Genomic DNA, 6010 nt, shown 5'->3' with positions numbered 1-6010 from the left:
ACTTGTTCCTTTAACTTCGTTTGGTAAAGACAGAATCTACACTGAAATCCTTGTTTGGCGAGCTCACATGTTTCTATTACAGTCTGATAATTTTCTTAACTGTCCCTTACAGATTTTTAACAGCATACTTAAAACTCCTAATATTCAAAGGTCAGTCATGAGCTTCATTGTAATGTTTTATAAAATGTATTCCTTCCTCCCATACCTCCTCACAATTTATTTCTTCAAAGAACTGATAACTCAATACCTGACAATTGGATCCACAGTGATAAATGTTATGTCTAAAATGACTTAACTAATACAATTCCTAAGTGCCATTAGCAGAGATCACAGAGTGTAACATGGTACTTTCAATGCTATCTTCTGGAAGAACAGTTAGGTCTCCAAAGTATGAGAGTTGAAACGGGACATTTAAACAGGCAGATTATCAATGACTAATGTACTCAATGGGGGGCCTACAGGTCAAGATATTCAGTGATTAAGTGGCCTACGTGCACCTTACAACTTTTCTGTAAGATATTTTCAAATTTCTTACAGATTTTTTTCAAATATCAAATATAAGAGAAAGCCTATTTTAAAAGTCTCTTAGGTATTTTCATGGACATATATACACTACCAAATGTAAAATAGATAGCTGTGGGAAGCAGCCACATAGCACAGGGAGATCAGCTCGGTGCTTTGCGACCACCTAGAGGGGTGGGATGGGGAGGGTAGGAGGGAGAAGCAAGAGGGAGGAGATATGGGGATATATGTATATGTATGGCTGATTCACTTTGTTTTAAAGCAGAAACTAACACACCATTGTAAAGCAATGATACTCCAATAAAGATGTTAAAAAAAAAAGTCTCTTAGGTATTTTCATTGGTTTCTGAATTATCTGTAGGAAGCTCTGACTTACTTGTACACTTGTGTACTTACTTGTACTTGTACACTTATCCACCATTAAATCCAAATCATGTTTTATATCAAAATTTATGTTAAGCAAAGCCAAGTTACTTGACCTTTGGTCTGTCAAAGTGTTCCTCAGGTATGCTTTGAGATGCTTTTGCCCATTTTCATAGCGTTCATTCTCAACCTTCATCACAGGAAGAATACATAGAACCTTCAATAATGCATAAACATTAGGAAAAAACTTGATGTCTGGCAGATGAAGGGCTTCATAAATAGTGGATGGAAGTTCTACATCTTTCCCTCTGTGTTTCCACTTGATTCTCCAACAATGCAGCTCAGCAGAGAGCGTGTCAGGATTAGGTAAATCACTTCTGTACATGTCAGCATGATGCTCCTCTGATGTATTGAATTTAAGCTGTCCCATGACAGAGGGTACCAGACATAAGCATTTAAGAGCTCTGAGGTGCTGTTCTGAGAGTATATCTTTCAGGTCCTGAATAATGTGCTCCACTGTTGGAACACTTAAGAGTTTCTTTATAGTAACTCTCAGAGGTTAGCTGAGATTCCAGGTTACTGTGCTGAGCTCCGCGAAATTTCCCTGGGAGTTTCATCAGAATATCAAGTTTGGTTGCCAAATTTGTGGCTTTCTCAAACCAAAATTCATGATAAACTTCGATATTTTCCATCACTTCATTTTGTGAATGCAGCACTGCCGTGAAACTACTGGCTGCAAAGAAGACATCAGAGGTCTGATGACCTTCAGGTCTGCCCCTGAAGATTTTTCCCAAAGGCTCTTGTAAAAGATAGGACATTTTAAAGAACAATGGTAACGATGAAATCAAAATCTGTTACCACACTACAGAGTACAAATGCTCGGCCAGCCATGCAGTTATTCCATCTAACATTTGTGTCACTATTATACCATCTAAACATAAAACAAGTGCTTGTAGGAGGTCCACTAAGATTTCAAAAGCATCATGCCTGCCTGGCCACTGAGAACGGCGAATTTCCTTCAGTTCTTTGCCCCTATCTTCATTGTTCTGAAAGAGGACAGATGTCAAGCTCTAAAAGCAGTTGTGCTGATCGATGGAAAAAAGAACAGACTTCCTCAACTGTTCCTAATGGGACACATACTCCCATAACAGGCACTGATTTTGCCAACCACATATTTAAGGCACAGGAAGAGCAGAGTGTGTAGATAGCTTGGGGATACTTCTCTAAAAGTCTAGAAGCAACAACTTTCATTTTGGAAGAAAATCCACTGGACACAATGTAAGCCTGGCCATGACAGTACTCCATGTTTAATCCTCACTTCTCAGTTATCGTAGTGTGAAATTTCACAGCCGAAATTTCTGCATCAGCTTCATAAGGCAGGAAGCCCACAGATTCCTCTCTCAGGTTGTGAGCTTCGTCAACAAACCTCACCAACACAGGCAGGTGCTCTTCCCCTGCTATGTCCACCACATCGTCCGTGATGATGGAAAAGAAGTGAGAGTCTCCCACTTCCCTGAGGGTTTCTTCCCGAATGCAGCTCTCACAGATCTCTAGCATCTGTTTCTGCTGTGTTTTCGAACAGAACAATGTGTTCACTGCCGTTGTCTCAAAGCGCTTTCTCAGAACCTCTTCACCAGAATGGATCCGGCACTCCAGCAGGGCTTGAAAGTTATCAGGAGTAAAGAGACCTTCTGGGATTTCATCAGCTTCATGTCCATCCAGAGGTATGGTCTGTTTTCCCATAAGAATCAAAATTTCAAATAAAGATTTTAAGTATTCTTTGTTTTCCTTCTCTTCAAGGGTTAAAGGTAAAATGTCTTCCTCCTGCTGTTCACTCCTTTCTTCTGCACTGGGGTTCTGAGCATTGCTGCTGTTTATTTCCTTATGTTTTGGGTCCTGTTCAGAAGTTTCATCAATTTTTTTCTGTTTCAGGGTCCTCATTTCATCTTCACTCAATTCTTTTATTTGTTTTCTGTGTCTACTGTGTGGATTATTCAAATGGCTGATAAGATCAAATATTGTTGGTATTGCATTATCTCGAAGAACTGTCCTATAAGGACTAGTTCTACAGATCACAGAAGTCTCAAAGTGTTTGGCACACAATCGATCATGTTTATTTAGTTGATCGGGTGTTTTATCTTCTAAGTCGGCTCCCCTACAATTCTCCACGCACTTCTGGCATCTGGCTGGATCCCGCGGCAACCTGAAAAAGGCCAGGTCCAACTGTGTGCTCTTCTGCTTGCAGCTGGGGGCCGTGCAGAAGTTCGGCATCATAGTCTGACTGCCGGCTGGCCCAGTCCTCCCCTCCCCACCTCCTCAGGGCAGCCCACCGGCCTGCCCGTCAGAGCCGGGGAGGGGAGCCAGGCCGGCCTGCCTGCTCCTCAGGGCCTGTATATATGCTTTTAGATTCACTTGACCTAATACGAAGCATGTTAATGTATTGTTATGTTTGTTAGAACCAAAATCAAACCACTTTAATTCTTATGGGAATTAGACGGAATGAATGAATAAAATCTTGAAGCTTGTGTCATCTTGATGTGGTGCAATATAGAGAGCTCAAGAGCAGGGAAGATGGACCATATATATTACAGACATAGGTCAAGTGTCTATCCTCCAAAGCGGCTTATCTACTCACTGTTTTTGGACGTTTTTAGACTTTGCAGTATTGTCAAGATACTTGCCTTTTGGCACTTACATCCTTATATGACATTCAGAGTTAAGAAGGAAGGAAGAAAGGAAGGGGAGGGGAAGGGAAGGGAGGGGAGGGGAGGGGAGGGGAGGGGAGGAGAGGGGAGGGGAGGGGAGGAGAGGCGAGGAAGAGACCAGTTAGTAAATGGCTAATATACTACTCTGGAAAGAGTCCATGTTATTGGATTAGTGAACAATAATGGACAATATGTGATATCATGGTAAGCATTAGCTTTAAAATTAAATATTCCATAGTTGGCATATAGTAAGCTAGCCCAGTGGAAACCAAATACTACTCAGATTTGGGGAGTTTGCTGATGCAGCAAGATCTTAATTTACCACCTTAACAGTGGGGAGGAGTCCCACAGATAATCCAAAACAGCTGATGATTCAAATATAATGCCTACTTAGTTTTGGAATGCATGGTGTGATTCTCTTTTTGAACATTATAGTCATAGCAATTCAATAAATATTTATTAAGCATATGCTCGGTGCTGAATACTGTGCTAAATTATTATAATTTGGGATTCTATCATTGCTTATTGGCTCAACAAATGTCTAATGAGTGGAGACTTTTGCCAGGCACTGTGCTAGATGATGGCTAAACAGTGGTGACCAACAAGACAGTTATGGTTCCTGTACTTTTGGAGATTGTGGTTCACATAAACTACTAATAAATTCTCAGTAATCTACGACTGAAACCTAGACTAGGATATGTGTAAAACTCAGGCAGTGTCTCCATCTACACAACTGTGGTTGCTGTCAGACTTTGTTTATACTCCATTGGACCAGTTACCAAAGGAAGGACTTACTGGGGGTTATTTGAGAAATGGGTACAGTTTTTAAGACTAATGTAATAGTCCTTTGTGAGAGAAAAGAGTAAAATTAAGGTCTCTTATAATTCATTAAATTTTTTTGTGCATTCTTACTGTGTTAAACACGATTCAAGCACTGGGATTATAGCAATGCACGCAATAGACAGAATCTCTGCTCTCAAAGAGACAATAAGCACAGTAATATGTGGCAATAGTACATCTATAAAGTCCCTTCCACTCATAAAGTGTTTCAAAGTTGAAATATAGGCTTATCATTGAGCTATTTTTACACAGAGAAGTAGAAAAGCAAATTCAGGAAGTAAACAGGGAAGAATGCGCTGACCCAAACAACCCGTTCTGATGGATTAGCGTCTGTGTTCCTTGAGTTACAAAGGCAAGCAAACCTACATCGGGGACACGGGGTGGGGGGGGGGCAAGGGAGTGCTGCTTAAAATTCGAGGCTTCTCTTTGTCCTACTTTTTTACTACCTCCAGTTACAGGTGCTTTAGTAGTAAGATTGAATTAATTGCTTTCTACAATTGTTTACAGGTATACTAATAGTCACTCACATTTAATGGCACATTAAATACGAAAAGTTTATTTTAGACACGTGTGATACTTCTATCAAAATAAGAAAGATCAAAAAGTTGGTCTTGTGTATCTCAGTAGTACTGACTCCAGGGGCACGTGGAATTTTGCTCCTACCCTACATGGGCTTAGGCAACTCGAATTTTGCAGTCTCAGATTTGTCAGTTGTAAATTGGTGATTGTAATATCTACTTCAAAGGGTTTGGGGGAAGATTAAATGACAGAATGAATGTGATAGTGCCCAGGACAGTGAGAATCTGACAGATGGTAAGCATTTAGTTTGTTTGCTGCTGCCAAACATGACATAAAAGAAAATCATTTCTGTGCTTGGTAATATTAATTTGATCATTATCTAACTACCCAGCTGAATATCCAGAATAGTGTTTTCTAAGAAATATTTGAGAAGTCCAAGAGTGAGCTCATAGAAACACACGTCATGTCTTTCCCGGAAGGACCTCAGAAGGTGACATGACATTTATATGTGGAATTAAAGCAAAGCTCAAGAACTACTGGAATCTTAAAGAAGATATAAACTGGGTTTCTGGGAGGTTGGGACAGGAAACCATAAACCAGATCAAATCCAACCACAAGCAGATGCTCACTGGTGGTGATATTACTGTCAAACAATAAGATTTACATACACCAAAGTGAGGCAGTCTGGCTCATTTTATCCAGTGACTACTGCAGGCACAGACCTAAGGATTAAGGGCTCTTTTGGGGCCAAAAATGTCTTTGGAGCTGAAAAATAAGTTTTGCTCTGAAATATAAAAAGGAATTTGCAAAAATGAAAAATAATAGATGTTTATCAAATGCCTACAAAAAAAGATGTGTTAACTAGTCAACTGCATTAATGGTGGGTACATTTTAATATGGTTGATATGTTAAGGGCTGGAGGATTCTCCAAAAGAAAAAGAGCCTGTGTGGGACAAAAATCTAAAAATGACCCTGAAGGCAGCTCTACTGTCTTGAAAACAAAGGTAAGCTTTGAAATATTTGCAAGACCCTTTGAGCCTTAAATGATGATTTATGTTCTT

The 6010-nt window shown here is 40.0% G+C and overlaps 1 pseudogene; it reads right to left on the bottom strand.

Moving 5' to 3' along the window:
- Positions 1-848: 848 nt before the first annotated feature.
- Positions 849-3156, bottom strand: LOC137764837 (52 kDa repressor of the inhibitor of the protein kinase pseudogene; annotated as a pseudogene).
- Positions 3157-6010: the final 2854 nt, after the last annotated feature.

Source organism: Eschrichtius robustus, chromosome 5 (genome assembly GCF_028021215.1).
Source record: "Eschrichtius robustus isolate mEscRob2 chromosome 5, mEscRob2.pri, whole genome shotgun sequence".
Taxonomy (NCBI): Eukaryota; Metazoa; Chordata; class Mammalia; order Artiodactyla; family Eschrichtiidae; genus Eschrichtius; species Eschrichtius robustus.
The sequence above is the reverse complement of the archived record's forward strand: the minus strand, read 5'-3'. Positions and strand labels throughout refer to the sequence as shown.